We start from the raw sequence: 21,697 nt of genomic DNA on the forward strand, positions 1-21,697 counted from the left end.
AAATGCGTGTGGCAATTTGCAAATGCGTGTCTGGAGACTTGAGTGTGGCTCCGGAGCTCCACATTAAGACCAAAAGGGGACTCTCATAGTCTACAGGTGTAGCAGACAGATGACCCGATGCAGTCCGGTTGGGTTGGTGCAGTGAGTGTTTACTAAATAAAAAGTTAATAAATCAATTTTAAAAAATGGTGTTTACTGAATGCAATAAAGGGAAGTATAGTTAATGTGGCAATTAGCAGGTGTGGAGAAGCTTCATTCATTTTTTTTAGCTTCACTGGTTATATCATTGGTTCTTATTTTATTAGTTCCACTTTATTCTTCCATTTATTCCAATTTAATTTAAATAATGTCAAATAAATGGTACATGACCATGGGTGGATAGCAGTGAACGCCCCCCCAAGTTATTGGTGTATATATTGGTGGTACGGGGCTGGTATAATATTAGTGCCCCCATGTGGTCCGAATGTGTAGCTACGGAGCCACACACAAGTCTCCTGACACGCATTTGCAAATCAGCACACGCATTTGCGAGTCGTCCGCGGCAGGACTGTAGCAAACGTCACCTGTAAGAAAAGGTCCCGTTTTTACAGGTCGCCCATCTACGGATTTTTGTCCGCATTTAACCACGTGTATGTGCCAACAAATCATTGTACACATTTGCTGATATTTGTCATATATCTGTGACTTCAATCATGCATTGTAGATTGTTGTGACACATTTGTGACTGTGGTTATAGTTTCAGATTCTTGTTACGTATTTTTGGATTGAAGTATTTGCCACAATAAAGACAACATGTATAAAATGCAAAATTTTGAAAGGAATTCTCGCTTACGGCCATACTACACTGAGAACGCCCGATCTCGTCCGATCTCGGAAGCTAAGCAGGGTCGGGCCTGGTTAGTACTTGGATGGGAGACCGCCTGGGCATACCAGGTGCTGTAAGCTTTTGCACCGCAAAAATAAAAAAAACTTTTGACAAATGTAAGCAAGTATGCGAGCTGCTTTTTTATAAATTCCCACATATTCGCCTGACAGGCTGAGAGCACAAAATGCCAACATTCAGCGTCCCCTGCCTTTGGGTGTTGCTACAGTCTCGCCGTGGACGACTCGCAAATGCGTGTGGCAATTTGCAAATGCGTGTCTGGAGACTTGAGTGTGGCTCCGGAGCTCCACATTAAGACCAAAAGGGGACTCTCATAGTCTACAGGTGTAGCAGACAGATGACCCGATGCAGTCCGGTTGGGTTGGTGCAGTGAGTGTTTACTAAATAAAAAGTTAATGAATCAATTTTAAAAAATGGTGTTTACTGAATGCAATAAAGGGAAGTATAGTTAATGTGGCAATTAGCAGGTGTGGAGAAGCTTCATTCATTTTTTTTAGCTTCACTGGTTATATCATTGGTTCTTATTTTATTAGTTCCACTTTATTCTTCCATTTATTCCAATTTAATTTAAATAATGTCAAATAAATGGTACATGACCATGGGTGGATAGCAGTGAACGCCCCCCCAAGTTATTGGTGTATATATTGGTGGTACGGGGCTGGTATAATATTAGTGCCCCCATGTGGTCCGAATGTGTAGCTACGGAGCCACACACAAGTCTCCTGACACGCATTTGCAAATCAGCACACGCATTTGCGAGTCGTCCGCGGCAGGACTGTAGCAAACGTCACCTGTAAGAAAAGGTCCCGTTTTTACAGGTCGCCCATCTACGGATTTTTGTCCGCATTTAACCACGTGTATGTGCCAACAAATCATTGTACACATTTGCTGATATTTGTCATATATCTGTGACTTCAATCATGCATTGTAGATTGTTGTGACACATTTGTGACTGTGGTTATAGTTTCAGATTCTTGTTACGTATTTTTGGATTGAAGTATTTGCCACAATAAAGACAACATGTATAAAATGCAAAATTTTGAAAGGAATTCTCGCTTACGGCCATACTACCCTGAGAACGCCCGATCTCGTCCGATCTCGGAAGCTAAGCAGGGTCGGGCCTGGTTAGTACTTGGATGGGAGACCGCCTGGGAATACCAGGTGCTGTAAGCTTTTGCACCGCAAAAATAAAAAAAACTTTTGACAAATGTAAGCAAGTATGCGAGCTGCTTTTTTATAAATTTCCACATATTCGCCTGACAGGCTGAGAGCACAAATTGCCAACATTCAGCGTCCCCTGCCTTTGGGTGTTGCTACAGTCTCGCCGTGGACGACTCGCAAATGCGTGTGGCAATTTGCAAATGCGTGTCTGGAGACTTGACTGTGGCTCCGGAGCCACACATTAAGACCAAAAGGGTACCCTCGGAGTCTACAGGTGTAGCAGACATATGACCCGATGCAGTCCGGTTGGGTTGGTGCAGTGAGTGTTTACTAAATAAAAAGTTAATGAATCAATTTTAAAAAATGGCGTTTACTGAATGCAATAAAGGGAAGTATAGTTAATGTGGCAATTAGCAGGTGTGGAGAAGCTTCATTCATTTTTTTTAGCTTCACTGGTTATATCATTGGTTCTTATTTTATTAGTTCCACTTTATTCTTCCATTTATTCCAATTTAATTTAAATAATGTCAAATAAATGGTACATGACCATGGGTGGATAGCAGTGAACGCCCCCCCAAGTTATTGGTGTATATATTGGTGGTACGGGGCTGGTATAATATTAGTGCCCCCATGTGGTCCGAATGTGTAGCTACGGAGCCACACACAAGTCTCCTGACACGCATTTGCAAATCAGCACACGCATTTGCGAGTCGTCCGCGGCAGGACTGTAGCAAACGTCACCTGTAAGAAAAGGTCCCGTTTTTACAGGTCGCCCATCTACGGATTTTTGTCCGCATTTAACCATGTGTATGTGCCAACAAATCATTGTACACATTTGCTGATATTTGTCATATATCTGTGACTTCAATCATGCATTGTAGATTGTTGTGACACATTTGTGACTGTGGTTATAGTTTCAGATTCTTGTTACGTATTTTTGGATTGAAGTATTTGCCACAATAAAGACAACATGTATAAAATGCAAAATTTTGAAAGGAATTCTCGCTTACGGCCATACTACCCTGAGAACGCCCGATCTCGTCCGATCTCGGAAGCTAAGCAGGGTCGGGCCTGGTTAGTACTTGGATGGGAGACCGCCTGGGAATACCAGGTGCTGTAAGCTTTTGCACCGCAAAAATAAAAAAAACTTTTGACAAATGTAAGCAAGTATGCGAGCTGCTTTTTTATAAATTTCCACATATTCGCCTGACAGGCTGAGAGCACAAAATGCCAACATTCAGCGTCCCCTGCCTTTGGGTGTTGCTATACAGTCTCGCCGTGGACGACTCGCAAATGCGTGTGGCAATTTGCAAATGCGTGTCTGGAGACTTGAGTGTGGCTCCGGAGCTCCACATTAAGACCAAAAGGGGACTCTCATAGTCTACAGGTGTAGCAGACAGATGACCCGATGCAGTCCGGTTGGGTTGGTGCAGTGAGTGTTTACTAAATAAAAAGTTAATAAATCAATTTTAAAAAATGGTGTTTACTGAATGCAATAAAGGGAAGTATAGTTAATGTGGCAATTAGCAGGTGTGGAGAAGCTTCATTCATTTTTTTTAGCTTCACTGGTTATATCATTGGTTCTTATTTTATTAGTTCCACTTTATTCTTCCATTTATTCCAATTTAATTTAAATAATGTCAAATAAATGGTACATGACCATGGGTGGATAGCAGTGAACGCCCCCCCAAGTTATTGGTGTATATATTGGTGGTACGGGGCTGGTATAATATTAGTGCCCCCATGTGGTCCGAATGTGTAGCTACGGAGCCACACACAAGTCTCCTGACACGCATTTGCAAATCAGCACACGCATTTGCGAGTCGTCCGCGGCAGGACTGTAGCAAACGTCACCTGTAAGAAAAGGTCCCGTTTTTACAGGTCGCCCATCTACGGATTTTTGTCCGCATTTAACCATGTGTATGTGCCAACAAATCATTGTACACATTTGCTGATATTTGTCATATATCTGTGACTTCAATCATGCATTGTAGATTGTTGTGACACATTTGTGACTGTGGTTATAGTTTCAGATTCTTGTTACGTATTTTTGGATTGAAGTATTTGCCACAATAAAGACAACATGTATAAAATGCAAAATTTTGAAAGGAATTCTCGCTTACGGCCATACTACCCTGAGAACGCCCGATCTCGTCCGATCTCGGAAGCTAAGCAGGGTCGGGCCTGGTTAGTACTTGGATGGGAGACCGCCTGGGAATACCAGGTGCTGTAAGCTTTTGCACCGCAAAAATAAAAAAAACTTTTGACAAATGTAAGCAAGTATGCGAGCTGCTTTTTTATAAATTTCCACATATTCGCCTGACAGGCTGAGAGCACAAATTGCCAACATTCAGCGTCCCCTGCCTTTGGGTGTTGCTACAGTCTCGCCGTGGACGACTCGCAAATGCGTGTGGCAATTTGCAAATGCGTGTCTGGAGACTTGAGTGTGGCTCCGGAGCTCCACATTAAGACCAAAAGGGGACTCTCATAGTCTACAGGTGTAGCAGACAGATGACCCGATGCAGTCCGGTTGGGTTGGTGCAGTGAGTGTTTACTAAATAAAAAGTTAATAAATCAATTTTAAAAAATGGTGTTTACTGAATGCAATAAAGGGAAGTATAGTTAATGTGGCAATTAGCAGGTGTGGAGAAGCTTCATTCATTTTTTTTAGCTTCACTGGTTATATCATTGGTTCTTATTTTATTAGTTCCACTTTATTCTTCCATTTATTCCAATTTAATTTAAATAATGTCAAATAAATGGTACATGACCATGGGTGGATAGCAGTGAACGCCCCCCCAAGTTATTGGTGTATATATTGGTGGTACGGGGCTGGTATAATATTAGTGCCCCCATGTGGTCCGAATGTGTAGCTACGGAGCCACACACAAGTCTCCTGACACGCATTTGCAAATCAGCACACGCATTTGCGAGTCGTCCGCGGCAGGACTGTAGCAAACGTCACCTGTAAGAAAAGGTCCCGTTTTTACAGGTCGCCCATCTACGGATTTTTGTCCGCATTTAACCATGTGTATGTGCCAACAAATCATTGTACACATTTGCTGATATTTGTCATATATCTGTGACTTCAATCATGCATTGTAGATTGTTGTGACACATTTGTGACTGTGGTTATAGTTTCAGATTCTTGTTACGTATTTTTGGATTGAAGTATTTGCCACAATAAAGACAACATGTATAAAATGCAAAATTTTGAAAGGAATTCTCGCTTACGGCCATACTACCCTGAGAACGCCCGATCTCGGAAGCTAAGCAGGGTCGGGCCTGGTTAGTACTTGGATGGGAGACCGCCTGGGAATACCAGGTGCTGTAAGCTTTTGCACCGCAAAAATAAAAAAAACTTTTGACAAATGTAAGCAAGTATGCGAGCTGCTTTTTTATAAATTTCCACATATTCGCCTGACAGGCTGAGAGCACAAAATGCCAACATTCAGCGTCCCCTGCCTTTGGGTGTTGCTATACAGTCTCGCCGTGGACGACTCGCAAATGCGTGTGGCAATTTGCAAATGCGTGTCTGGAGACTTGAGTGTGGCTCCGGAGCTCCACATTAAGACCAAAAGGGGACTCTCATAGTCTACAGGTGTAGCAGACAGATGACCCGATGCAGTCCGGTTGGGTTGGTGCAGTGAGTGTTTACTAAATAAAAAGTTAATAAATCAATTTTAAAAAATGGTGTTTACTGAATGCAATAAAGGGAAGTATAGTTAATGTGGCAATTAGCAGGTGTGGAGAAGCTTCATTCATTTTTTTTAGCTTCACTGGTTATATCATTGGTTCTTATTTTATTAGTTCCACTTTATTCTTCCATTTATTCCAATTTAATTTAAATAATGTCAAATAAATGGTACATGACCATGGGTGGATAGCAGTGAACGCCCCCCCAAGTTATTGGTGTATATATTGGTGGTACGGGGCTGGTATAATATTAGTGCCCCCATGTGGTCCGAATGTGTAGCTACGGAGCCACACACAAGTCTCCTGACACGCATTTGCAAATCAGCACACGCATTTGCGAGTCGTCCGCGGCAGGACTGTAGCAAACGTCACCTGTAAGAAAAGGTCCCGTTTTTACAGGTCGCCCATCTACGGATTTTTGTCCGCATTTAACCACGTGTATGTGCCAACAAATCATTGTACACATTTGCTGATATTTGTCATATATCTGTGACTTCAATCATGCATTGTAGATTGTTGTGACACATTTGTGACTGTGGTTATAGTTTCAGATTCTTGTTACGTATTTTTGGATTGAAGTATTTGCCACAATAAAGACAACATGTATAAAATGCAAAATTTTGAAAGGAATTCTCGCTTACGGCCATACTACACTGAGAACGCCCGATCTCGTCCGATCTCGGAAGCTAAGCAGGGTCGGGCCTGGTTAGTACTTGGATGGGAGACCGCCTGGGCATACCAGGTGCTGTAAGCTTTTGCACCGCAAAAATAAAAAAAACTTTTGACAAATGTAAGCAAGTATGCGAGCTGCTTTTTTATAAATTCCCACATATTCGCCTGACAGGCTGAGAGCACAAAATGCCAACATTCAGCGTCCCCTGCCTTTGGGTGTTGCTACAGTCTCGCCGTGGACGACTCGCAAATGCGTGTGGCAATTTGCAAATGCGTGTCTGGAGACTTGAGTGTGGCTCCGGAGCTCCACATTAAGACCAAAATGGGACTCTCGTAGTCTACAGGTGTAGCAGACAGATGACCCGATGCAGTCCGGTTGGGTTGGTGCAGTGAGTGTTTACTAAATAAAAAGTTAATGAATCAATTTTAAAAAATGGTGTTTACTGAATGCAATAAAGGGAAGTATAGTTAATGTGGCAATTAGCAGGTGTGGAGAAGCTTCATTCATTTTTTTTAGCTTCACTGGTTATATCATTGGTTCTTATTTTATTAGTTCCACTTTATTCTTCCATTTATTCCAATTTAATTTAAATAATGTCAAATAAATGGTACATGACCATGGGTGGATAGCAGTGAACGCCCCCCCAAGTTATTGGTGTATATATTGGTGGTACGGGGCTGGTATAATATTAGTGCCCCCATGTGGTCCGAATGTGTAGCTACGGAGCCACACACAAGTCTCCTGACACGCATTTGCAAATCAGCACACGGATTTGCGAGTCGTCCGCGGCAGGACTGTAGCAAACGTCACCTGTAAGAAAAGGTCCCGTTTTTACAGGTCGCCCATCTACGGATTTTTGTCCGCATTTAACCATGTGTATGTGCCAACAAATCATTGTACACATTTGCTGATATTTGTCATATATCTGTGACTTCAATCATGCATTGTAGATTGTTGTGACACATTTGTGACTGTGGTTATAGTTTCAGATTCTTGTTACGTATTTTTGGATTGAAGTATTTGCCACAATAAAGACAAAATGTATAAAATGCAAAATTTTGAAAGGAATTCTCGCTTACGGCCATACTACCCTGAGAACGCCCGATCTCGTCCGATCTCGGAAGCTAAGCAGGGTCGGGCCTGGTTAGTACTTGGATGGGAGACCGCCTGGGAATACCAGGTGCTGTAAGCTTTTGCACCGCAAAAATAAAAAAAACTTTTGACAAATGTAAGCAAGTATGCGAGCTGCTTTTTTATAAATTTCCACATATTCGCCTGACAGGCTGAGAGCACAAATTGCCAACATTCAGCGTCCCCTGCCTTTGGGTGTTGCTACAGTCTCGCCGTGGACGACTCGCAAATGCGTGTGGCAATTTGCAAATGCGTGTCTGGAGACTTGACTGTGGCTCCGGAGCCACACATTAAGACCAAAAAGGTACCCTCGGAGTCTACAGGTGTAGCAGACATATGACCCGATGCAGTCCGGTTGGGTTGGTGCAGTGAGTGTTTACTAAATAAAAAGTTAATGAATCAATTTTAAAAAATGGCGTTTACTGAATGCAATAAAGGGAAGTATAGTTAATGTGGCAATTAGCAGGTGTGGAGAAGCTTCATTCATTTTTTTTAGCTTCACTGGTTATATCATTGGTTCTTATTTTATTAGTTCCACTTTATTCTTCCATTTATTCCAATTTAATTTAAATAATGTCAAATAAATGGTACATGACCATGGGTGGATAGCAGTGAACGCCCCCCCAAGTTATTGGTGTATATATTGGTGGTACGGGGCTGGTATAATATTAGTGCCCCCATGTGGTCCGAATGTGTAGCTACGGAGCCACACACAAGTCTCCTGACACGCATTTGCAAATCAGCACACGCATTTGCGAGTCGTCCGCGGCAGGACTGTAGCAAACGTCACCTGTAAGAAAAGGTCCCGTTTTTACAGGTCGCCCATCTACGGATTTTTGTCCGCATTTAACCATGTGTATGTGCCAACAAATCATTGTACACATTTGCTGATATTTGTCATATATCTGTGACTTCAATCATGCATTGTAGATTGTTGTGACACATTTGTGACTGTGGTTATAGTTTCAGATTCTTGTTACGTATTTTTGGATTGAAGTATTTGCCACAATAAAGACAACATGTATAAAATGCAAAATTTTGAAAGGAATTCTCGCTTACGGCCATACTACCCTGAGAACGCCCGATCTCGTCCGATCTCGGAAGCTAAGCAGGGTCGGGCCTGGTTAGTACTTGGATGGGAGACCGCCTGGGAATACCAGGTGCTGTAAGCTTTTGCACCGCAAAAATAAAAAAAACTTTTGACAAATGTAAGCAAGTATGCGAGCTGCTTTTTTATAAATTTCCACATATTCGCCTGACAGGCTGAGAGCACAAATTGCCAACATTCAGCGTCCCCTGCCTTTGGGTGTTGCTACAGTCTCGCCGTGGACGACTCGCAAATGCGTGTGGCAATTTGCAAATGCGTGTCTGGAGACTTGACTGTGGCTCCGGAGCCACACATTAAGACCAAAAAGGTACCCTCGGAGTCTACAGGTGTAGCAGACATATGACCCGATGCAGTCCGGTTGGGTTGGTGCAGTGAGTGTTTACTAAATAAAAAGTTAATGAATCAATTTTAAAAAATGGCGTTTACTGAATGCAATAAAGGGAAGTATAGTTAATGTGGCAATTAGCAGGTGTGGAGAAGCTTCATTCATTTTTTTTAGCTTCACTGGTTATATCATTGGTTCTTATTTTATTAGTTCCACTTTATTCTTCCATTTATTCCAATTTAATTTAAATAATGTCAAATAAATGGTACATGACCATGGGTGGATAGCAGTGAACGCCCCCCCAAGTTATTGGTGTATATATTGGTGGTACGGGGCTGGTATAATATTAGTGCCCCCATGTGGTCCGAATGTGTAGCTACGGAGCCACACACAAGTCTCCTGACACGCATTTGCAAATCAGCACACGCATTTGCGAGTCGTCCGCGGCAGGACTGTAGCAAACGTCACCTGTAAGAAAAGGTCCCGTTTTTACAGGTCGCCCATCTACGGATTTTTGTCCGCATTTAACCATGTGTATGTGCCAACAAATCATTGTACACATTTGCTGATATTTGTCATATATCTGTGACTTCAATCATGCATTGTAGATTGTTGTGACACATTTGTGACTGTGGTTATAGTTTCAGATTCTTGTTACGTATTTTTGGATTGAAGTATTTGCCACAATAAAGACAACATGTATAAAATGCAAAATTTTGAAAGGAATTCTCGCTTACGGCCATACTACCCTGAGAACGCCCGATCTCGGAAGCTAAGCAGGGTCGGGCCTGGTTAGTACTTGGATGGGAGACCGCCTGGGAATACCAGGTGCTGTAAGCTTTTGCACCGCAAAAATAAAAAAAACTTTTGACAAATGTAAGCAAGTATGCGAGCTGCTTTTTTATAAATTTCCACATATTCGCCTGACAGGCTGAGAGCACAAAATGCCAACATTCAGCGTCCCCTGCCTTTGGGTGTTGCTATACAGTCTCGCCGTGGACGACTCGCAAATGCGTGTGGCAATTTGCAAATGCGTGTCTGGAGACTTGAGTGTGGCTCCGGAGCTCCACATTAAGACCAAAAGGGGACTCTCATAGTCTACAGGTGTAGCAGACAGATGACCCGATGCAGTCCGGTTGGGTTGGTGCAGTGAGTGTTTACTAAATAAAAAGTTAATAAATCAATTTTAAAAAATGGTGTTTACTGAATGCAATAAAGGGAAGTATAGTTAATGTGGCAATTAGCAGGTGTGGAGAAGCTTCATTCATTTTTTTTAGCTTCACTGGTTATATCATTGGTTCTTATTTTATTAGTTCCACTTTATTCTTCCATTTATTCCAATTTAATTTAAATAATGTCAAATAAATGGTACATGACCATGGGTGGATAGCAGTGAACGCCCCCCCAAGTTATTGGTGTATATATTGGTGGTACGGGGCTGGTATAATATTAGTGCCCCCATGTGGTCCGAATGTGTAGCTACGGAGCCACACACAAGTCTCCTGACACGCATTTGCAAATCAGCACACGCATTTGCGAGTCGTCCGCGGCAGGACTGTAGCAAACGTCACCTGTAAGAAAAGGTCCCGTTTTTACAGGTCGCCCATCTACGGATTTTTGTCCGCATTTAACCACGTGTATGTGCCAACAAATCATTGTACACATTTGCTGATATTTGTCATATATCTGTGACTTCAATCATGCATTGTAGATTGTTGTGACACATTTGTGACTGTGGTTATAGTTTCAGATTCTTGTTACGTATTTTTGGATTGAAGTATTTGCCACAATAAAGACAACATGTATAAAATGCAAAATTTTGAAAGGAATTCTCGCTTACGGCCATACTACACTGAGAACGCCCGATCTCGTCCGATCTCGGAAGCTAAGCAGGGTCGGGCCTGGTTAGTACTTGGATGGGAGACCGCCTGGGCATACCAGGTGCTGTAAGCTTTTGCACCGCAAAAATAAAAAAAACTTTTGACAAATGTAAGCAAGTATGCGAGCTGCTTTTTTATAAATTCCCACATATTCGCCTGACAGGCTGAGAGCACAAAATGCCAACATTCAGCGTCCCCTGCCTTTGGGTGTTGCTACAGTCTCGCCGTGGACGACTCGCAAATGCGTGTGGCAATTTGCAAATGCGTGTCTGGAGACTTGAGTGTGGCTCCGGAGCTCCACATTAAGACCAAAAGGGGACTCTCGTAGTCTACAGGTGTAGCAGACAGATGACCCGATGCAGTCCGGTTGGGTTGGTGCAGTGAGTGTTTACTAAATAAAAAGTTAATGAATCAATTTTAAAAAATGGTGTTTACTGAATGCAATAAAGGGAAGTATAGTTAATGTGGCAATTAGCAGGTGTGGAGAAGCTTCATTCATTTTTTTTAGCTTCACTGGTTATATCATTGGTTCTTATTTTATTAGTTCCACTTTATTCTTCCATTTATTCCAATTTAATTTAAATAATGTCAAATAAATGGTACATGACCATGGGTGGATAGCAGTGAACGCCCCCCCAAGTTATTGGTGTATATATTGGTGGTACGGGGCTGGTATAATATTAGTGCCCCCATGTGGTCCGAATGTGTAGCTACGGAGCCACACACAAGTCTCCTGACACGCATTTGCAAATCAGCACACGCATTTGCGAGTCGTCCGCGGCAGGACTGTAGCAAACGTCACCTGTAAGAAAAGGTCCCGTTTTTACAGGTCGCCCATCTACGGATTTTTGTCCGCATTTAACCATGTGTATGTGCCAACAAATCATTGTACACATTTGCTGATATTTGTCATATATCTGTGACTTCAATCATGCATTGTAGATTGTTGTGACACATTTGTGACTGTGGTTATAGTTTCAGATTCTTGTTACGTATTTTTGGATTGAAGTATTTGCCACAATAAAGACAACATGTATAAAATGCAAAATTTTGAAAGGAACTCTCGCTTACGGCCATACTACCCTGAGAACGCCCGATCTCGTCCGATCTCGGAAGCTAAGCAGGGTCGGGCCTGGTTAGTACTTGGATGGGAGACCGCCTGGGAATACCAGGTGCTGTAAGCTTTTGCACCGCAAAAAATAAATAAAGAAAGAAAACTTTGACAAATCTAAGCAAGTATGCGAGCTGCTTTTTTTTATAAATTTCCACATATTCACCTGACAGGCTGAGAGCACAAATTGCCAACATTCAGCGTCCCCTGCCTTTGGGTGTTGCTACAGTCTCGCCGTGGACGACTCGCAAATGCGTGTGGCAATTTGCAAATGCGTGTCTGGAGACTTGACTGTGGCTCCGGAGCCACACATTAAGACCAAAAGGGTACCCTCGGAGTCTACAGGTGTAGCAGACATATGACCCGATGCAGTCCGGTTGGGTTGGTGCAGTGAGTGTTTACTAAATAAAAAGTTAATGAATCAATTTTAAAAAATGGCGTTTACTGAATGCAATAAAGGGAAGTATAGTTAATGTGGCAATTAGCAGGTGTGGAGAAGCTTCATTCATTTTTTTTAGCTTCACTGGTTATATCATTGGTTCTTATTTTATTAGTTCCACTTTATTCTTCCATTTATTCCAATTTAATTTAAATAATGTCAAATAAATGGTACATGACCATGGGTGGATAGCAGTGAACGCCCCCCCAAGTTATTGGTGTATATATTGGTGGTACGGGGCTGGTATAATATTAGTGCCCCCATGTGGTCCGAATGTGTAGCTACGGAGCCACACACAAGTCTCCTGACACGCATTTGCAAATCAGCACACGCATTTGCGAGTCGTCCGCGGCAGGACTGTAGCAAACGTCACCTGTAAGAAAAGGTCCCGTTTTTACAGGTCGCCCATCTACGGATTTTTGTCCGCATTTAACCATGTGTATGTGCCAACAAATCATTGTACACATTTGCTGATATTTGTCATATATCTGTGACTTCAATCATGCATTGTAGATTGTTGTGACACATTTGTGACTGTGGTTATAGTTTCAGATTCTTGTTACGTATTTTTGGATTGAAGTATTTGCCACAATAAAGACAACATGTATAAAATGCAAAATTTTGAAAGGAATTCTCGCTTACGGCCATACTACCCTGAGAACGCCCGATCTCGTCCGATCTCGGAAGCTAAGCAGGGTCGGGCCTGGTTAGTACTTGGATGGGAGACCGCCTGGGAATACCAGGTGCTGTAAGCTTTTGCACCGCAAAAAATAAATAAATAAAGAAAACTTTGACAAATCTAAGCAAGTATGCGAGCTGCTTTTTTTTATAAATTTCCACATATTCGCCTGACAGGCTGAGAGCACAAATTGCCAACATTCAGCGTCCCCTGCCTTTGGGTGTTGCTACAGTCTCGCCGTGGACGACTCGCAAATGCGTGTGGCAATTTGCAAATGCGTGTCTGGAGACTTGACTGTGGCTCCGGAGCCACACATTAAGACCAAAAGGGTACCCTCGGAGTCTACAGGTGTAGCAGACATATGACCCGATGCAGTCCGGTTGGGTTGGTGCAGTGAGTGTTTACTAAATAAAAAGTTAATGAATCAATTTAAAAAAAATGGTGTTTACTGAATGCAATAAAGGGAAGTATAGTTAATGTGGCAATTAGCAGGTGTGGAGAAGCTTCATTCATTTTTTTTAGCTTCACTGGTTATATCATTGGTTCTTATTTTATTAGTTCCACTTTATTCTTCCATTTATTCCAATTTAATTTAAATAATGTCAAATAAATGGTACATGACCATGGGTGGATAGCAGTGAACGCCCCCCAAGTTATTGGTGTATATATTGGTGGTACGGGGCTGGTATAATATTAGTGCCCCCATGTGGTCCGAATGTGTAGCTACGGAGCCACACACAAGTCTCCTGACACGCATTTGCAAATCAGCACACGCATTTGCGAGTCGTCCGCGGCAGGACTGTAGCAAACGTCACCTGTAAGAAAAGGTCCCGTTTTTACAGGTCGCCCATCTACGGATTTTTGTCCGCATTTAACCATGTGTATGTGCCAACAAATCATTGTACACATTTGCTGATATTTGTCATATATCTGTGACTTCAATCATGCATTGTAGATTGTTGTGACACATTTGTGACTGTGGTTATAGTTTCAGATTCTTGTTACGTATTTTTGGATTGAAGTATTTGCCACAATAAAGACAACATGTATAAAATGCAAAATTTTGAAAGGAATTCTCGCTTACGGCCATACTACCCTGAGAACGCCCGATCTCGTCCGATCTCGGAAGCTAAGCAGGGTCGGGCCTGGTTAGTACTTGGATGGGAGACCGCCTGGGAATACCAGGTGCTGTAAGCTTTTGCCCCGCAAAAATAAAAAAAACTTTTGACAAATGTAAGCAAGTATGCGAGCTGCATTTTTTATAAATTCCCACATATTCGCGTGACAGGCTGAGAGCACAAAATGCCAACATTCAGCGTCCCCTGGCTTTGGGTGTTGCTACAGTCTCGCCGTGGACGACTCGCAAATGCGTGTGGCAATTTGCAAATGCGTGTCTGGAGACTTGAGTGTGGCTCCGGAGCTCCACATTAAGACCAAAAGGGGACTCTCATAGTCTACAGGTGTAGCAGACAGATGACCCGATGCAGTCCGGTTGGGTTGGTGCAGTGAGTGTTTACTAAATAAAAAGTTAATGAATCAATTTTAAAAAATGGTGTTTACTGAATGCAATAAAGGGAAGTATAGTTAATGTGGCAATTAGCAGGTGTGGAGAAGCTTCATTCATTTTTTTTAGCTTCACTGGTTATATCATTGGTTCTTATTTTATTAGTTCCACTTTATTCTTCCATTTATTCCAATTTAATTTAAATAATGTCAAATAAATGGTACATGACCATGGGTGGATAGCAGTGAACGCCCCCCCAAGTTATTGGTGTATATATTGGTGGTACGGGGCTGGTATAATATTAGTGCCCCCATGTGGTCCGAATGTGTAGCTACGGAGCCACACACAAGTCTCCTGACACGCATTTGCAAATCAGCACACGCATTTGCGAGTCGTCCGCGGCAGGACTGTAGCAAACGTCACCTGTAAGAAAAGGTCCCGTTTTTACAGGTCGCCCATCTACGGATTTTTGTCCGCATTTAACCACGTGTATGTGCCAACAAATCATTGTACACATTTGCTGATATTTGTCATATATCTGTGACTTCAATCATGCATTGTAGATTGTTGTGACACATTTGTGACTGTGGTTATAGTTTCAGATTCTTGTTACGTATTTTTGGATTGAAGTATTTGCCACAATAAAGACAACATGTATAAAATGCAAAATTTTGAAAGGAATTCTCGCTTACGGCCATACTACCCTGAGAACGCCCGATCTCGTCCGATCTCGGAAGCTAAGCAGGGTCGGGCCTGGTTAGTACTTGGATGGGAGACCGCCTGGGAATACCAGGTGCTGTAAGCTTTTGCACCGCAAAAATAAAAAAAACTTTTGACAAATGTAAGCAAGTATGCGAGCTGCATTTTTTATAAATTCCCACATATTCGCGTGACAGGCTGAGAGCACAAAATGCCAACATTCAGCGTCCCCTGGCTTTGGGTGTTGCTACAGTCTCGCCGTGGACGACTCGCAAATGCGTGTGGCAATTTGCAAATGCGTGTCTGGAGACTTGAGTGTGGCTCCGGAGCTCCACATTAAGACCAAAAGGGGACTCTCATAGTCTACAGGTGTAGCAGACAGATGACCCGATGCAGTCCGGTTGGGTTGGTGCAGTGAGTGTTTACTAAATAAAAAGTTAATGAATCAATTTTAAAAAATGGTGTTTACTGAATGCAATAAAGGGAAGTATAGTTAATGTGGCAATTAGCAGGTGTGGAGAAGCTTCATTCATTTTTTTTAGCTTCACTGGTTATATCATTGGTTCTTATTTTATTAGTTCCACTTTATTCTTCCATTTATTCCAATTTAATTTAAATAATGTCAAATAAATGGTACATGACCATGGGTGGATAGCAGTGAACGCCCCCCCAAGTTATTGGTGTATATATTGGTGGTACGGGGCTGGTATAATATTAGTGCCCCCATGTGGTCCGAATGTGTAGCTACGGAGCCACACACAAGTCTCCTGACACGCATTTGCAAATCAGCACACGCATTTGCGAGTCGTCCGCGGCAGGACTGTAGCAAACGTCACCTGTAAGAAAAGGTCCCGTTTTTACAGGTCGCCCATCTACGGATTTTTGTCCGCATTTAACCACGTGTATGTGCCAACAAATCATTGTACACATTTGCTGATATTTGTCATATATCTGTGACTTCAATCATGCATTGTAGATTGTTGTGACACATTTGTGACTGTGGTTATAGTTTCAGATTCTTGTTACGTATTTTTGGATTGAAGTATTTGCCACAATAAAGACAACATGTATAAAATGCAAAATTTTGAAAGGAATTCTCGCTTACGGCCATACTACCCTGAGAACGCCCGATCTCGTCCGATCTCGGAAGCTAAGCAGGGTCGGGCCTGGTTAGTACTTGGATGGGAGACCGCCTGGGAATACCAGGTGCTGTAAGCTTTTGCACCGCAAAAATAAAAAAAACTTTTGACAAATGTAAGCAAGTATGCGAGCTGCTTTTTTATAAATTTCCACATATTCGCCTGACAGGCTGAGAGCACAAATTGCCAACATTCAGCGTCCCCTGCCTTTGGGTGTTGCTACAGTCTCGCCGTGGACGACTCGCAAATGCGTGTGGCAATTTGCAAATGCGTGTCTGGAGACTTGACTGTGGCTCCGGAGCCACACATTAAGACCAAAAGGGTACCCTCGGAGTCTACAGGTGTAGCAGACATATGACCCGATGCAGTCCGGTTGGGTTGGTGCAGTGAGTGTTTACTAAATAAAAAGTTAATGAATCAATTTTAAAAAATGGCGTTTACTGAATGCAATAAAGGGAAGTATAGTTAATGTGGCAATTAGCAGGTGTGGAGAAGCTTCATTCATTTTTTTTAGCTTCACTGGTTATATCATTGGTTCTTATTTTATTAGTTCCACTTTATTCTTCCATTTATTCCAATTTAATTTAAATAATGTCAAATAAATGGTACATGACCATGGGTGGATAGCAGTGAACGCCCCCCCAAGTTATTGGTGTATATATTGGTGGTACGGGGCTGGTATAATATTAGTGCCCCCATGTGGTCCGAATGTGTAGCTACGGAGCCACACACAAGTCTCCTGACACGCATTTGCAAATCAGCACACGCATTTGCGAGTCGTCCGCGGCAGGACTGTAGCAAACGTCACCTGTAAGAAAAGGTCCCGTTTTTACAGGTCGCCCATCTACGGATTTTTGTCCGCATTTAACCACGTGTATGTGCCAACAAATCATTGTACACATTTGCTGATATTTGTCATATATCTGTGACTTCAATCATGCATTGTAGATTGTTGTGACACATTTGTGACTGTGGTTATAGTTTCAGATTCTTGTTACGTATTTTTGGATTGAAGTATTTGCCACAATAAAGACAACATGTATAAAATGCAAAATTTTGAAAGGAATTCTCGCTTACGGCCATACTACCCTGAGAACGCCCGATCTCGTCCGATCTCGGAAGCTAAGCAGGGTCGGGCCTGGTTAGTACTTGAATGGGAGACCGCCTGGGAATACCAGGTGCTGTAAGCTTTTGCACCGCAAAAATAAAAAAAACTTTTGACAAATGTAAGCAAGTATGCGAGCTGCTTTTTTATAAATTTCCACATATTCGCCTGACAGGCTGAGAGCACAAAATGCCAACATTCAGCGTCCCCTGCCTTTGGGTGTTGCTATACAGTCTCGCCGTGGACGACTCGCAAATGCGTGTGGCAATTTGCAAATGCGTGTCTGGAGACTTGACTGTGGCTCCGGAGCCACACATTAAGACCAAAAGGGTACCCTCGGAGTCTACAGGTGTAGCAGACATATGACCCGATGCAGTCCGGTTGGGTTGGTGCAGTGAGTGTTTACTAAATAAAAAGTTAATGAATCAATTTTAAAAAATGGCGTTTACTGAATGCAATAAAGGGAAGTATAGTTAATGTGGCAATTAGCAGGTGTGGAGAAGCTTCATTCATTTTTTTTAGCTTCACTGGTTATATCATTGGTTCTTATTTTATTAGTTCCACTTTATTCTTCCATTTATTCCAATTTAATTTAAATAATGTCAAATAAATGGTACATGACCATGGGTGGATAGCAGTGAACGCCCCCCCAAGTTATTGGTGTATATATTGGTGGTACGGGGCTGGTATAATATTAGTGCCCCCATGTGGTCCGAATGTGTAGCTACGGAGCCACACACAAGTCTCCTGACACGCATTTGCAAATCAGCACACGCATTTGCGAGTCGTCCGCGGCAGGACTGTAGCAAACGTCACCTGTAAGAAAAGGTCCCGTTTTTACAGGTCGCCCATCTACGGATTTTTGTCCGCATTTAACCATGTGTATGTGCCAACAAATCATTGTACACATTTGCTGATATCTGTCATATATCTGTGACTTCAATCATGCATTGTAGATTGTTGTGACACATTTGTGACTGTGGTTATAGTTTCAGATTCTTGTTACGTATTTTTGGATTGAAGTATTTGCCACAATAAAGACAACATGTATAAAATGCAAAATTTTGAAAGGAATTCTCGCTTACGGCCATACTACCCTGAGAACGCCCGATCTCGTCCGATCTCGGAAGCTAAGCAGGGTCGGGCCTGGTTAGTACTTGGATGGGAGACCGCCTGGGAATACCAGGTGCTGTAAGCTTTTGCACCGCAAAAATAAAAAAAACTTTTGACAAATGTAAGCAAGTATGCGAGCTGCTTTTTTATAAATTTCCACATATTCGCCTGACAGGCTGAGAGCACAAAATGCCAACATTCAGCGTCCCCTGCCTTTGGGTGTTGCTATACAGTCTCGCCGTGGACGACTCGCAAATGCGTGTGGCAATTTGCAAATGCGTGTCTGGAGACTTGAGTGTGGCTCCGGAGCTCCACATTAAGACCAAAAGGGGACTCTCATAGTCTACAGGTGTAGCAGACAGATGACCCGATGCAGTCCGGTTGGGTTGGTGCAGTGAGTGTTTACTAAATAAAAAGTTAATAAATCAATTTTAAAAAATGGTGTTTACTGAATGCAATAAAGGGAAGTATAGTTAATGTGGCAATTAGCAGGTGTGGAGAAGCTTCATTCATTTTTTTTAGCTTCACTGGTTATATCATTGGTTCTTATTTTATTAGTTCCACTTTATTCTTCCATTTATTCCAATTTAATTTAAATAATGTCAAATAAATGGTACATGACCATGGGTGGATAGCAGTGAACGCCCCCCCAAGTTATTGGTGTATATATTGGTGGTACGGGGCTGGTATAATATTAGTGCCCCCATGTGGTCCGAATGTGTAGCTACGGAGCCACACACAAGTCTCCTGACACGCATTTGCAAATCAGCACACGCATTTGCGAGTCGTCCGCGGCAGGACTGTAGCAAACGTCACCTGTAAGAAAAGGTCCCGTTTTTACAGGTCGCCCATCTACGGATTTTTGTCCGCATTTAACCATGTGTATGTGCCAACAAATCATTGTACACATTTGCTGATATTTGTCATATATCTGTGACTTCAATCATGCATTGTAGATTGTTGTGACACATTTGTGACTGTGGTTATAGTTTCAGATTCTTGTTACGTATTTTTGGATTGAAGTATTTGCCACAATAAAGACAACATGTATAAAATGCAAAATTTTGAAAGGAATTCTCGCTTACGGCCATACTACCCTGAGAACGCCCCATCTCGTCCGATCTCGGAAGCTAAGCAGGGTCGGGCCTGGTTAGTACTTGGATGGGAGACCGCCTGGGAATACCAGGTGCTGTAAGCTTTTGCACCGCAAAAATAAAAAAAACTTTTGACAAATGTAAGCAAGTATGCGAGCTGCTTTTTTATAAATTTCCACATATTCGCCTGACAGGCTGAGAGCACAAAATGCCAACATTCAGCGTCCCCTGCCTTTGGGTGTTGCTATACAGTCTCGCCGTGGACGACTCGCAAATGCGTGTGGCAATTTGCAAATGCGTGTCTGGAGACTTGAGTGTGGCTCCGGAGCTCCACATTAAGACCAAAAGGGGACTCTCATAGTCTACAGGTGTAGCAGACAGATGACCCGATGCAGTCCGGTTGGGTTGGTGCAGTGAGTGTTTACTAAATAAAAAGTTAATAAATCAATTTTAAAAAATGGTGTTTACTGAATGCAATAAAGGGAAGTATAGTTAATGTGGCAATTAGCAGGTGTGGAGAAGCTTCATTCATTTTTTTTAGCTTCACTGGTTATATCATTGGTTCTTATTTTATTAGTTCCACTTTATTCTTCCATTTATTCCAATTTAATTTAAATAATGTCAAATAAATGGTACATGACCATGGGTGGATAGCAGTGAACGCCCCCCCAAGTTATTGGTGTATATATTGGTGGTACGGGGCTGGTATAATATTAGTGCCCCCATGTGGTCCGAATGTGTAGCTACGGAGCCACACACAAGTCTCCTGACACGCATTTGCAAATCAGCACACGCATTTGCGAGTCGTCCGCGGCAGGACTGTAGCAAACGTCACCTGTAAGAAAAGGTCCCGTTTTTACAGGTCGCCCATCTACGGATTTTTGTCCGCATTTAACCACGTGTATGTGCCAACAAATCATTGTACACATTTGCTGATATTTGTCATATATCTGTGACTTCAATCATGCATTGTAGATTGTTGTGACACATTTGTGACTGTGGTTATAGTTTCAGATTCTTGTTACGTATTTTTGGATTGAAGTATTTGCCACAATAAAGACAACATGTATAAAATGCAAAATTTTGAAAGGAATTCTCGCTTACGGCCATACTACACTGAGAACGCCCGATCTCGTCCGATCTCGGAAGCTAAGCAGGGTCGGGCCTGGTTAGTACTTGGATGGGAGACCGCCTGGGCATACCAGGTGCTGTAAGCTTTTGCACCGCAAAAATAAAAAAAACTTTTGACAAATGTAAGCAAGTATGCGAGCTGCTTTTTTATAAATTCCCACATATTCGCCTGACAGGCTGAGAGCACAAAATGCCAACATTCAGCGTCCCCTGCCTTTGGGTGTTGCTACAGTCTCGCCGTGGACGACTCGCAAATGCGTGTGGCAATTTGCAAATGCGTGTCTGGAGACTTGAGTGTGGCTCCGGAGCTCCACATTAAGACCAAAAGGGGACTCTCGTAGTCTACAGGTGTAGCAGACAGATGACCCGATGCAGTCCGGTTGGGTTGGTGCAGTGAGTGTTTACTAAATAAAAAGTTAATGAATCAATTTTAAAAAATGGTGTTTACTGAATGCAATAAAGGGAAGTATAGTTAATGTGGCAATTAGCAGGTGTGGAGAAGCTTCATTCATTTTTTTTAGCTTCACTGGTTATATCATTGGTTCTTATTTTATTAGTTCCACTTTATTCTTCCATTTATTCCAATTTAATTTAAATAATGTCAAATAAATGGTACATGACCATGGGTGGATAGCAGTGAACGCCCCCCCAAGTTATTGGTGTATATATTGGTGGTACGGGGCTGGTATAATATTAGTGCCCCCATGTGGTCCGAATGTGTAGCTACGGAGCCACACACAAGTCTCCTGACACGCATTTGCAAATCAGCACACGCATTTGCGAGTCGTCCGCGGCAGGACTGTAGCAAACGTCACCTGTAAGAAAA

The 21,697-nt window shown here is 42.4% G+C and overlaps 17 non-coding genes and 2 pseudogenes across 17 annotated transcripts; all 19 read left to right on the forward strand.

Annotated features, from left to right (window-relative positions):
• Positions 1-826: 826 nt before the first annotated feature.
• Positions 827-945, forward strand: LOC148315316 (5S ribosomal RNA). The gene has a single exon (XR_015841210.1). It is a non-coding gene; the product is annotated as a 5S ribosomal RNA (ribosomal RNA).
• A 992-nt stretch (positions 946-1,937) lies between these two features.
• Positions 1,938-2,056, forward strand: LOC148315317 (5S ribosomal RNA). The gene has a single exon (XR_015840947.1). It is a non-coding gene; the product is annotated as a 5S ribosomal RNA (ribosomal RNA).
• Positions 2,057-3,048: 992 nt separating this feature from the next.
• Positions 3,049-3,167, forward strand: LOC148315318 (5S ribosomal RNA). Its single transcript, XR_015840949.1, has one exon. It is a non-coding gene; the product is annotated as a 5S ribosomal RNA (ribosomal RNA).
• Positions 3,168-4,161: 994 nt separating this feature from the next.
• LOC148315319 (5S ribosomal RNA) lies at positions 4,162-4,280 on the forward strand. The gene has a single exon (XR_015840950.1). It is a non-coding gene; the product is annotated as a 5S ribosomal RNA (ribosomal RNA).
• A 992-nt stretch (positions 4,281-5,272) lies between these two features.
• LOC148315320 (5S ribosomal RNA) lies at positions 5,273-5,381 on the forward strand (annotated as a pseudogene).
• A 994-nt stretch (positions 5,382-6,375) lies between these two features.
• On the forward strand, positions 6,376-6,494 carry LOC148315321 (5S ribosomal RNA). Its single transcript, XR_015841211.1, has one exon. It is a non-coding gene; the product is annotated as a 5S ribosomal RNA (ribosomal RNA).
• A 992-nt stretch (positions 6,495-7,486) lies between these two features.
• Positions 7,487-7,605, forward strand: LOC148315322 (5S ribosomal RNA). The gene has a single exon (XR_015840951.1). It is a non-coding gene; the product is annotated as a 5S ribosomal RNA (ribosomal RNA).
• Positions 7,606-8,597: 992 nt separating this feature from the next.
• LOC148315323 (5S ribosomal RNA) lies at positions 8,598-8,716 on the forward strand. The gene has a single exon (XR_015840952.1). It is a non-coding gene; the product is annotated as a 5S ribosomal RNA (ribosomal RNA).
• Positions 8,717-9,708: 992 nt separating this feature from the next.
• Positions 9,709-9,817, forward strand: LOC148315324 (5S ribosomal RNA; annotated as a pseudogene).
• Positions 9,818-10,811: 994 nt separating this feature from the next.
• Positions 10,812-10,930, forward strand: LOC148315325 (5S ribosomal RNA). Its single transcript, XR_015841212.1, has one exon. It is a non-coding gene; the product is annotated as a 5S ribosomal RNA (ribosomal RNA).
• A 992-nt stretch (positions 10,931-11,922) lies between these two features.
• Positions 11,923-12,041, forward strand: LOC148315326 (5S ribosomal RNA). Its single transcript, XR_015840953.1, has one exon. It is a non-coding gene; the product is annotated as a 5S ribosomal RNA (ribosomal RNA).
• Positions 12,042-13,043: 1,002 nt separating this feature from the next.
• On the forward strand, positions 13,044-13,162 carry LOC148315327 (5S ribosomal RNA). Its single transcript, XR_015840954.1, has one exon. It is a non-coding gene; the product is annotated as a 5S ribosomal RNA (ribosomal RNA).
• A 1,002-nt stretch (positions 13,163-14,164) lies between these two features.
• On the forward strand, positions 14,165-14,283 carry LOC148315328 (5S ribosomal RNA). The gene has a single exon (XR_015840955.1). It is a non-coding gene; the product is annotated as a 5S ribosomal RNA (ribosomal RNA).
• A 993-nt stretch (positions 14,284-15,276) lies between these two features.
• Positions 15,277-15,395, forward strand: LOC148315329 (5S ribosomal RNA). Its single transcript, XR_015840956.1, has one exon. It is a non-coding gene; the product is annotated as a 5S ribosomal RNA (ribosomal RNA).
• A 993-nt stretch (positions 15,396-16,388) lies between these two features.
• Positions 16,389-16,507, forward strand: LOC148315330 (5S ribosomal RNA). Its single transcript, XR_015840957.1, has one exon. It is a non-coding gene; the product is annotated as a 5S ribosomal RNA (ribosomal RNA).
• A 992-nt stretch (positions 16,508-17,499) lies between these two features.
• LOC148315331 (5S ribosomal RNA) lies at positions 17,500-17,618 on the forward strand. The gene has a single exon (XR_015841080.1). It is a non-coding gene; the product is annotated as a 5S ribosomal RNA (ribosomal RNA).
• Positions 17,619-18,612: 994 nt separating this feature from the next.
• Positions 18,613-18,731, forward strand: LOC148315332 (5S ribosomal RNA). Its single transcript, XR_015840958.1, has one exon. It is a non-coding gene; the product is annotated as a 5S ribosomal RNA (ribosomal RNA).
• Positions 18,732-19,725: 994 nt separating this feature from the next.
• On the forward strand, positions 19,726-19,844 carry LOC148315333 (5S ribosomal RNA). Its single transcript, XR_015841197.1, has one exon. It is a non-coding gene; the product is annotated as a 5S ribosomal RNA (ribosomal RNA).
• A 994-nt stretch (positions 19,845-20,838) lies between these two features.
• LOC148315334 (5S ribosomal RNA) lies at positions 20,839-20,957 on the forward strand. Its single transcript, XR_015841213.1, has one exon. It is a non-coding gene; the product is annotated as a 5S ribosomal RNA (ribosomal RNA).
• The last annotated feature ends 740 nt before the right edge of the window (positions 20,958-21,697 follow it).

Source organism: Idiotropiscis lumnitzeri, unplaced genomic scaffold (genome assembly GCF_059441095.1).
Source record: "Idiotropiscis lumnitzeri isolate Australia: NSW breed Sydney's pygmy pipehorse unplaced genomic scaffold, RoL_Ilum_1.0 HiC_scaffold_114, whole genome shotgun sequence".
NCBI lineage: Eukaryota > Metazoa > Chordata > Actinopteri > Syngnathiformes > Syngnathidae > Idiotropiscis > Idiotropiscis lumnitzeri.